This window comes from Myotis daubentonii, chromosome 14, assembly GCF_963259705.1.
Source record: "Myotis daubentonii chromosome 14, mMyoDau2.1, whole genome shotgun sequence".
Taxonomy (NCBI): Eukaryota; Metazoa; Chordata; class Mammalia; order Chiroptera; family Vespertilionidae; genus Myotis; species Myotis daubentonii.
Window position 1 is genome coordinate 7432647 of NC_081853.1, and position 11578 is coordinate 7444224.

Here is an 11578-nt window from a genome sequence, read left to right on the forward strand (position 1 = left end):
CCTCCTAATAAAAGCCCAGAAACGTGCTATGTATCATCATGGTGCTATCAGGAATATTGCAGTTTCCCAGCCCAAGTCAGCTTTTCAAGGGCGCCTATAATGGGCAGACACTGTGTGAAGTGATTTTTTTCTTTGATTTTTCATGACAGAACAGTGGAGGAGATTTTAGAACCCACCTACCACCCCCCCCTTTTGTTTAAATTGAGGACACCAAGTCTCAGAGACGTGCGGAGACATTGACAACGCAGGCAGGGAGTGGCAAAGCCAGCATTTCAGTTTGAGGTATCTGCTTCTAGGTCCCAGACATCTCCTGATACCCCACACTGCCTCCAACAGGAGTATTTTGACTTGTATTTTTTTAAAAAATGAATTCCAAATCACTTTATGGTTATAGTTGTTCAACCTGTCCTATGGTCATGATTTCATAATTTTTATCTGCACGATATCCCCCCAAATTAACTAATTAAAGAAAAGTTCAGGCACTTAGCTCTTTATAAAGAAATGTGATTTCAAACATTTGGAAAAAGTCTTTAAGTTTAGCTTCCTACCAGCTTGATTTATTTTTCTTCCTTTGCTAACTATTAAACTTCACTTCATTAACTTTCCTTTGAATTCGAGTTGAATGCCTATCACTAATCATAATAAAATAATAGAGCAAGTTCAGACAGACTCACTGTCAAGTCAATGGGCGATGACAAAGTAATTCCTTCACAGAGTGCTGCTTTGTATGTCTTTGCCACGCATATGAAAGACTGGGCTACTGCACCTCAAACATCTCTTATTCTAATTAGTGCAAGAATCCTGAAATCACCTCAATCTATCCACCTCGTTTAGTAGGGTCCTTTGTGGGCAATACAGTCTGGTGTTTAAGACTACCGACCTTAAAATCTGATACACCTGGGTCAGTCAAGGCCTGGTTTTACCGTTCTTTCAGTGGTATGACTTTGAGCGAGTTATTTAAGTTCCCTGAAGTCTAGTTTTCTTATCATTAAAATGAGATGACTGTTGCTGCTACTGCTGCTACTCCCACTAGTACTGCTAATTTTACCACTCATACTGCTACAGCTATCACTAGTACTGCTACTGCTACTACCACTAGTGCTGCTACTACCACTTATACTGCTGCTACTACCACTAGTACTGTGAATTCTACCACTAATACTGCTAAAGCTACCACTACTACTGCTACTGCTACTACCACTAGTGCTGCTACTACTACCACTGCTACTAATTCTAGTCCTACCACTAGTACTGCTATTACTATTACCACTACTATTGCCGCTAATACTTCCACTAGTACTGCTACTATCACTAGTACTGCTACCACTAGCACTGCTGCCACTACTGTAACCCATCCCACCTTTCTTTTGTCATTGTTTCTCTAAATGCTATCTCTGACTAATATGTAACTTGTAGATAAACAGCATGTTTGTATAACAATCCTAAGAACTAGCTCAGAAGATGCAGACTTCGACCTTCAGTCATCCCAATTTCAGGAGATTTGCTGACCTTTAACGGTAGAAGCAGGATAATGAAGACCAGTATGATGCACACCATACCATCACTTGACCAATTTAGAAGTCCTTATTGAAATGGACTGAGCTGGTCTGCACATAGATAGCCTTTTCAACCCCCTCCCCTAGATTTCTTTGTTCTGGTTTCCTTCTGCCTCTTATAAAACCTCTGCCTGCACTGAGAGGGGAGATGGGCTTTGCAACAAGAATCTCCCATCTTCTCAGGTAACCGACACTTAAATAAACCTCTCTCCTTTTTCACCAGCATCTGTCTCAGGCATTTGACTTTCATGATAGCAGGCAGGCGAAGCTTGGTTTGGGTTGTACTACCACTAGAACTGCTACCACTAGTACTGCTACAACTAGTACTAGTACTGCTACTACTAGTAATAATCTATTTATATAAAACCCTTAATATACAAATCAACCAAATGGTGGAATGACCAGTCACTACGACGCACACTGTCCCCCAGAGAGCAGACGCCCAGGAGCTTCCCCAGCCTGAAGGCCCCAACCAGCGTTGGTGGTTGGGGGTGGGACCGGCAAGCAGGTGGCACCAGGCCAACCAAGGCAGGTGCAAACGGGGGCCCTGATCACTCCCCTGTTCTTTCCATAGATCAGCTCTAATCGCCGGCCAGGTCTAGGGACCCTACCTATGTATGGTTACTCTGTTATGTATGAATTTCGTGCACCGGGCTTCTAGTATTGCTATCAACTATTATCCTTGGGTTGTAGAAGGGTAAATGAGGTAAAGGATGTAAAACACTTTGCATATTCTTTAGCATGTAATTATAGTTCATTATTATTGTTTCCTGGCACTAATCCAAGCTGACTAATATTCTGCTCATTGTTCCAGTGTTCACCAGGTATTTGTACTGAGAATCTACTGTGCACTGAGCACTCTAAAGGATACAGAGTTAATTCTTTCAGTGTGACCATGTGAAATGACTTTACTCTGGAATTCACTCTGAACACTCTTGGTGTGCGCCTCAACATGCCGGCCCTTGTATCCGGTTTGAGGGAAACAGTGCAAATAAAACAAAGCCCTGAACTCCTGAAGCTTATATTCTATTGAAGGAAACAGACAATAAGCAAGTAAACAAAGACACAAGGAGACTGCGGTGACTGTGGAAGGTAAAGCAGGTTTATGTGTCAGAGAGCATCTGTGGGAGCCACCGGCTGATTTGGCAAAGTCTCCTGCTCCTCGCCCTTTCTGCCTGACCTTTCTAATTGTTTACCTGCCCCAGAGCCAGAGCAGCCACTTTGGACAAAATGTGGATATGAGAGGTGCAGGATGGAAGGGGTCTCCATCCAGGCACCATGCTGCCCAGCTTCTCTGGTCTAACCACTGTTATCTTGTGTTTTGTCACTCAGAGCCAAGCTTAACAGTGCCCAAAACAATTATGTGTTCCCATCAGAGGACTTCTCTGCTTCCAACCTTATCAAATATGGAAGTCTGGGGGGGAAACTCATAAAAGTAGAGAGAATGCCAGAGACTACTAACTAGTAGTAACCATTTAGACTTATTTTGTATATTTTTCAGTACTTATCGAATAGTAACTTGTGAAGCTTCATTCCGACTCATAAACATCATCGTAACTTTATGGAATATCTACCTCAAGCCTCATTCAAAAGATGAACAAGCACAATCCCAGTAGTCAAGCAGCTTCTTAAATAAGTGGTTGAGCCAAGATTTAACCCAAGTGTGAATGAGCCCTGAACCCACTCTTCCCCCAATGTCTCCAGGGTCAGCCGGAATGCTGAGAAAGAGAACTGAAAAGAGCAGAGACCCATGACACATGATAGAAAAAGTATTACATAAATGGCTTATGACTAAAAGGAGACAAGCCCTGGCCAGTTTCTCAGTAGTTAGAGCATCAGCCTGTGGACTGAAGGGTCGTAGGTTCGATTCCCAAGGGCCTGTACCTCAGTTGTGAGTTTGATCCCCAGCCAATGGATGTCTCTCTCTTGCGTCAGTGTTTCTCTCTCTAGCTCTGTCCTTTCCTCCTCCCTCCCTCCTTCCTTCCACTCTATCTGAAAATCAATGGAAAAATATCCTTGGGTGAAGATTAAAAAATAATAAAAAATAGAAGGAGACAAGAGCAAGGAGAACGATGAAAATAAAGAATTGGAGGAAAACTCACCCCATGGTCCTTTTGGTGGTGTCTAGTTCTTTTTGTGGCTGGAGGCAACCATATTCAGAAATTTGTATAGAGGGCACTGCCCAGAGCAGGATTTCCTACCCCGGGAGGAAGGCACTCATGTTTTGCTGCATGGCTCTGGCCATATCCTGTCCACTGCCTGTTATGTTTTCAAATAAAGTTTTATTGGCACAAAGCCATTCCCATTCATTTATGTGTTGGCTATGTCGACTTGTGCACTATGATGGATAACAGAGGTGAGTGCTTGTGACAGAAACCTTAAAGCTGTGTTGCTTACCATCTGCCCTTTACAGAAAAGTTTGCCACGCTCTGCTCCGTGGTGTGGCTACAGCTCAGAAAGGTTCCTGGTTACACGCACCAGCTCCCCTATGCCGTCAATGCTGAAAACCCATTTCCAGGAGTTTTTCTGCCTCTGAACATCTGCATCCAAGGGAAATGCTGAACGTCGGTGTCCTAATGGAAACTTTCATCAAATGCTCAGCAACACCAAGCCCGCTTGCCCTCCCCTCCTGTGGGCGATCAGGAGGCACCACCCTGACCTTGTTAGCACACGCTCGTGAACACGCCTGCTCCCTCGCTTGCTTTACTACTTTACTGAGTCACAATAAACTAAAGTGAAAGAAAACGGGAGGCCTGCTGCGAGGAAGATGGCTTTTAGAGCACAACTGGTGCAAAGCGTGCGAAGGGCATCTTGGCTATACTTTTGCACTGGCAGGAAACGGCCGCGGTTCCATTACTCGGGGAGTCTGTCCTCACACTCTCTGAGGGGAAACCCAGGGTCTTAATCATCTGGTAATGCACTTGCATCGAATCTTGCAGATTTGTCAAACGCCAAAAACGAGCCACAGTTTTAACTCTTTTTCTCTTTGGGGCCAGCTCTATTTTTCATCCACAGCACAAGCAACTTTAAACAGAGATGACAGCTGAGACGGGGAACGACCCTTCCCAAGAACTGAGCTCTGAGTGCGGGCCACGCTGTTTGAGGAAGAACCAGGTGAGATGGCAGGAGCAAAAGGAGCAGCAATACTTAATGTTTTTCTGGGCTCCTAATGGGAAGCCACTAGCAGCGGTTCTCAACCTGTGGGTCGCGACCCCTTTGGGGATTGAATGACCCTTTCACAGGGATCGCCAAAGACCATTGGAAAACACATATATAATTACATACTGTTTTTGTGATTAATCACTATGCTTTAATTATGTTCAATTTGTAACAATGAAATTGGGGGTCACCACAACATGAGGAACTGTATTAAAGGGTCTGCATTAGGAAGGTTGAGAACCAGTGCACTATGGGGTAAAGTTTGGTTCTGTGTTGGCTCCCAGTGGCCACACACAGTCTTTGATGCCTGACTCAGTGTCGTCCTTCTCCGGTGTAGTTTCAGCCACTTGTCATTACTGTTTCCTCTTGGCTTTAGCTGCCCGGTGGGAAGCTTTCCTAGGGGATGTGCAGTCAATCTCCTGTGGATTAGTCACTGGGCAGATTAGGCAGGACATGTTTCTAATCTCAGCGGGGCCTCCGCGGCCACCCAGCATGCTCTCAGCAAACCCTGCTCTGTCATATTTGCTTGGGACATGAAAGCCACTCTGAATTCATCCATTCTGGTCTCTGCCTATGAAAAACAGTGATGTTGGCGATTAAGAAGAAAGATGTTAGGAATAAGACAACCTTACATCAGAACATCAGTTTTGCCTCTTACTGGCTGTGTGGCCTACAGTTAGTTACCTAAGTGCTCTGAATCTCAGTTGTCTCATTGTTTTAATGAGTTGGGTGGCCATACCCGACTCTTAGGCTTGCTGTAAGGTTTAAACAAATGCACCTATTGAAAGGACTTAGCTCAGATCCTTAGAATAAATGTTCATAAATGAGAGTAAAGTTTCCACTGTGTAGAAAATAATATCAAAAAAGCAATAGAAATATCATCAAGAAATAGTAACAGGTCACAGAAAAATAAGTAGGTCTCTTACCCATATGAAAGGATGTTTGAGCTCACTTATAATAAGAATAATGCAAGTCAACACTATGTAAGGATATCATTTTTCACCTATCAAGTTGGCAAAAATCCAGTCCAAAAATTTTACAACATGTTCTGTAATAAAGAGCGGAAGTCAGCTCTTTCATGAATTGCTGCCAAGAAAGCAAAATGGTACGATCCTTTGGGGAGCTCGTTGGCAAATCCTATCAAAATTAAAAATGCATTTACTTTTTAACTCAGCAATTTCACCCCTGAGAATTTTTTTTACAGCTACACTTAAACCAGCATGAAGTCAAGTGACAGGTAAATCCCATTACTGTTTGCAGAGTGGTGCGCATGGGTGAGCGAGAGGCCGGAAACACCCGTGTCCATGTGGAGAGGGGCGGATAAATAAACCATGGTGTATTCACACAATAGTACACAGCTGTGAAAAAGAGAATGCAGTTCTCCACGCCCTGTGAAAATATCTCAGGACAGCTAGCACATGAAAATGGCAGGATGCAAAAATAATCCATACAGTACCCCAATTTCTATGTAAAAGGGGGGGATAAGAATATATTTATGATGGAAAAAAGTATGGAGTTTCCTCAAAAAATTAAAAATGGAACTCCCATTTGACCCAGTGATCCCACTTCTAGGAATGTATCCTAAAAAAACAGAAACACCGATCAGAAAGGATATAGGCACCCCTATGTTCATAGCGCAATTTACAATAGCTAAGATTTGGAAACAGCCTAAGTGCCCATCAGCAGGTAAGTGCATAAAAAAGCTGTGGTGCATCTACACAATGGAATACTATGGGGCATTAAAAAAGAAAGAACTCTTACCATTTGCAACAGCATGGATGGACCTGGAGCGTATTATGCTAAGAGAAATAAGCCAGTTGGAGAAAGAGAAGTATCACATAATCTCACTAATATGTGGAATCTAATGAACCAAATAAACTGATGATCAAAAATAGACCCAGAGTCATAGAAGCATGAACAGACTGTTGAACCTCAGAGGGAAGGCTGGGGAAGGTGGGTAGGAAGAGATCAACCAATGAATTTGTATGCATATATGCATAATCCATGGACATGGACAATGGGGTGGTGAGGGCCTGGGGAGGGGGGACAGTGGGGGACAGGAGCAGGCTGGAAGAGGTTAATGGGGAAAAAGGACGACCTATGTAATACTTTCAACAATAAAGATTTTTTTAAAAACTTAAAAAGGGAATATATTTATGTTTGTTTATATCTGCACAAAAATTAATGCTAGAAGGCTATACAGACAACAAGAGTGGTTTTTTATAAGAGGCTGAAGGTGGGAAATTGGGTAGGTGGGGTCAGGAGTTAGAATAAAACTTTTTTTTATTTCTGAATCATCTGAATATATGACCAACTCAAATACCACAATCAAAATAAAGAGAATATTTAACATCGTCTAAAATGCATGAATCTCAGAGAACGCCCGTGCAAGTGCGCAGGACGCCAGGCCCTGCGGCTTGGAGCGCCCCTTGTCTCTGGGCTCTGGGGTGCGAGGCACCAGCAGTTTGCCCTCCAGGTGCTGCGTGGGGTGAGCTGGACCATTAGTGCGGTCCAGAGCCAACGCTGTACTGCCAGACCACTGCTCGCATTTTGGGCACGCTGGGCACGGCCATTGGGACAGCAAGGTGACCAGGTACAGAGCCCAGCCTACACCTCCTATTTCAGCTTCAGACTCAAGCATAGCGGCTATTGGGGTAAGGACAGCACAACTACCCCCATGGCTGCTGAATTAGGCCTGAGTGTCTACTTGCCACTCAGCAGGGGGACATGAGTTGCTATGGAAACAAGAGGAGCTTCGGGCTCTGGATACTGAGGGTTGGACCCTCCTCAGCCACACAAGATCTGCACATGGAAAGGGAAGGGAAGATCTTGACCCTAGTCCATGTGTACTGTCCCCACCCCGGCCCGGGAAGCCGAGAGGCTGGCCTTTAAGGTGTCCATCCATTGCTTGCTGCGATCCTGGCCAAAGCCCTTCAGCGGCTTGCAGCCACATGACCATTCTGGGGACCTGAACACAGCCCCCATGTGATCATTCTATGTGATCTGAACACAGCCCCATGTGATCATTCTATGTGATCTGAACACAGCCCCAGGTGATCATTCTATGTGTCCTGAACACAGCCCCATGTGATCATTCTGGGGACCTGAACACAGTCCCTGCCCCATTGATCACTGGGATGCAGGTGACCTGGCAAGGCTCTGCTAGGCCCCTGACCTCACTCCTGACTGTGGTTTGGCTCAGCCACCCAACCAATGCTGTTTTGTTGTTTGTTTGTTTGTTTGTTTGCCCAGGCGCAGCTTCCTTCATGGAGAAACAGAGCTTAGTAGGAAATACTATTCTCAATGCACTGAGGATTGGTTATTCATTCAATGGACGTCACTGCCCCTACCTTTGGCTTGGCCTTGAGTCACAGACTGGGGACCAGTCACCACCAGTTCTGGCTCTTGGCCCCTCAGAGCTCTCTGCATGGTGGGCTACGGACACATGACAGCCCCTCATAGAATGGTGTCTTCAGGGCTGAGGCAGAGGTGGTAGCCCCGGCAGCTGGGGAGTCAGAAGTGGCACTCCTGGGCCCATGGACTTCAGGAGAGGCATCTGGACTGTGGGAATCTTCAAAGGTGAGTGGAGTAGAGCTTTGGGGCGAGGGGAGCAAAGCCCTCTAGCATGAGAAAAGGCTGCAGGTGGAGAATTCGCCTGATGTGCAGAGAGAGCTGCAAGTCCTGTTCTTATTAGGGGTGACCTGGGAAGGGAGGTGAGGGGCAGGAGGTGGGCTGCTTCGGGAGCCAGATTTCATGCGCCTTGAACATCACATTGCCTTGATCACTTCCTAATTCACTATGTCTCCTGCTCAGGAACCTTCAATGCCTCCCTCTGACCTCTGGCTTTCCAGGCCTGGCTTTCAAGGCTCTTTCTGGTCTGTCCCCAGCCTCTGTTTTAGTCCTCAGTCCCCCTACACACGGTCCACTCTTGCCAGGTCATCTTCTCTCTGCCATTGAAAAGTAATTCTGATTTTGGCTTTCCTCATCATACCCTGAATTGGTGGGCATCCCCTCCCTTCTGTCTTTTTGCTTGCATGAACCTCTCATTTCTGAGTCCTTCTAGGCAATTGGTTCTCAAAACCCAACAGCACATTAGAACAAGGAGCTTTTGCAAAAATATCAATACCTTGACCAATTAAATCAGAAACTGTTGAGTGTAGGCCAGGGTAGCAGTACATTTCAAAAGCTCCCAGGCTGATTTTATTGTACAGTCAGGTTTGAGAGCCACTGCCCTGCAGGCCAGTTCCCCTCCTGGCGGGTGGGGGGGGGGGGCGGCTGGGGGTGTCAGTAACTTATGCTGGCACAGCTCAGCTCAGCTGGGCTTGGCTCAAGAAGGGCCTCTAGGAAGATCCCTTGATTAGTTTGCAGAAGAGCCATGGAAACTCCCACCTAGAAAATGAGCAGAAATGAGATAACGGTGGTGGAGAAGCGGGTGTACACTGCAAAGTATGAGCCTTCTTTCCCCCCCAACCTTATTCCTCAGCAGACATTCATTCAGACGGTTCTTTCTGCTTCCGGGGACAGTGTCATGGACCATTATGCCTTCTCTCCTTAGTCCAGCGCTCTCCTAGATACGTGCACCTCCTACCTTCTTTCTTCCAGGAAAGAGAACTGACAGTCCCTGGTCACATGACAAACACTGTCCAGAGTAGCAGGATGTGCCCACTTCCCACAAGACCGGCTTTTCTAGGCTTCTCATCTCCCCAAATGGCACCATCATCCTCTGGGCTGCTCCTCCCAGAGCCGGGGAATTGTTAGTGTTGTCCTTCCTCCCCTCCCCTCCTTTCCCACATTCAATTGCTCAGCAAGTAGTGTAGAGCCCAGCTCCACATCACCTCTGCATTCCATTTTTCTCTGTCTCCTCTGGTGCTCCCCTAGTCTAAGCGGCCATCATCTCCTTGCACAAACTACAGTGGTCATCTCCTGCTGCTACTCTGGCCCCCCGTTTGGCCTCCCCTCGGGATCTCCTCCCTCCACAGGCCCATCACAGCCTCTGCCTGGGTTACTGCGGCTCAGCCCTTACGTTTCAGCTCCAGATCATTTCCTAGAAGTCTCACTGATCCCAAGAGCGAGCGCAGGTCCCCGCGTTGTCCCTAGCATCCTATCTGGCATGTCATCAGTGTTCTTTGAACACTTGTTGCATTGAATGAGTGGCATGGGCGGTGAGGACTTTGACACAAGATAAGCCAAATAGTGCCAGCAGTCTTCCTAATCCCAGCCCCAGCCCTGCTTTCTAGAGGCAGCCACCTTTAGCTTCCTCTTTCCCATTCTCTTGGGGAGCAATTCTAAGAACTGCTTTGATTACACAAACAACAAAGCAGGAAGGATGGACACGGAATCCAGCTCTGCCAGGGTTGGGCTGTGTGACCTTGAGCTGTAGTTTTTGGAGCAAACACATTTTCTTGGCTAAAATGAAGCAGCTGGTCTCAGTCCCTTCCTGTTCCGGGCATCTAGCTCTGCCTCTCCCTTCGCCCCACCCCTTCCCCAGGAATGCCTTCAGGAGGACCCAGGATGCAAGTGGATGCCGGCCTGCTCAGTAACCTGGACTGCCAGGCTGGGTCCCACACAGGCCTCTATTGATACCTACGGCTGCCTCCACCCACAGCAGGAGGGGCCTTCACCTGCTGGTCGATAGTCATCGGCGCCCGCCATCAGAACTATGGCTCCCGATTACCTGTGTGCTGGGGACGGGACCTGGTCCTAGACGCCTCCCAGGCCTCCTTCCTGCTGCCGGAGGTGATGGGCTCTGACCATTGCCCCGTGGGTGCAGCTTTGAGTGTGTCGACATCTCTGTGCCAGCAAAACAGGGCCCACCTCTTTGCCCCAGCTTCCTCCCTGAGTTGTCAGGCACCCAGATCGAGGTCCTGAACTTCAGTTCATCCCCAACAAGAGCCGGTGCCCAAGCAGTCAGCGCTGAGCTCGGCAATAAATCCAGGGACAGATGCGCCAAAACAAAGCCCATGTGCGCTCGACCAGGCCTCCGCCTAGTCAGGCTGGCTCCAGCAGAGGCCAAAAACCGATGAGCTACTTCCAGCCACCCTCCAGCCATCCCCAAGCTCCTCCCAATTTGGAGCTTCCTAGCCTGTGTGCCCTGTGACTCCAAGCACCCCAGAAGATGAGGTGGTGGGCAAAGGGGTGGAGGGGCAGGCCAAGGTTTCAGGGGTCTAGGGTGAGAAGGAGGCAAGGACCTCACTCTGGAAGTCTGTGCTGGGGGCCCCCTGCCCATGACCCTCTGCAGGGGCCACAGGGAGCCATGTGTGACATGAACTGTGAAGAAGCCAGGACCCAACCAAGGCCACCACGTGTACATGTGTTCCAGGCCCGGAGTCCTTCCACGGACCCCTCGTCCCGCGGCAACTTCTTCCTCTGGAGCAGGCCCAGCTGGGCACACCCAGTGCAGGGAGGTCTGCTGGTCAGCCCTGTACGCGAGCTGAGGCCAGCACCTTCCTACACTGCCACGTCCTCCCGCAAGGCTTTCTTCCCCTCCCCACCCCTCCTCCTCCTCCTCCTCCTCCTCCTTCCCCTTCCTCAGGACCCTTCTGTTTCCTCCTCTCTTCCTCCTCTAAGGCCTCTCTCCCCTCTCTTCCTGCCTAGCTCCTCATTGGGGAGCTGCTTGGGCCTTAATGCTGCAGCCAGTCCCCACCCACTTCCCACCTTCCTGTGAGAAGCACACAGGAACCAGTTGTTCTGGGCACTGTAAACCCTTCCCTTCCTTGCTGGGAAGTGTATCTGTGCCTCAATAAAGTCTGTGTTTTTGTTTTAGTGCAAAATAAAATAATAAAAAAACACCTTTCGTTTTGAACATATTTCTGGTGTCATGCTGGGTTATAAACCTTGAGGACAGGGCATGGCCTATGACCACT

General features: G+C 47.7%; 1 pseudogene; it reads left to right on the forward strand.

Moving 5' to 3' along the window:
- The first annotated feature begins 5935 nt into the window (after positions 1-5935).
- LOC132215356 (DNA-(apurinic or apyrimidinic site) endonuclease 2-like) lies at positions 5936-11339 on the forward strand (annotated as a pseudogene).
- The last annotated feature ends 239 nt before the right edge of the window (positions 11340-11578 follow it).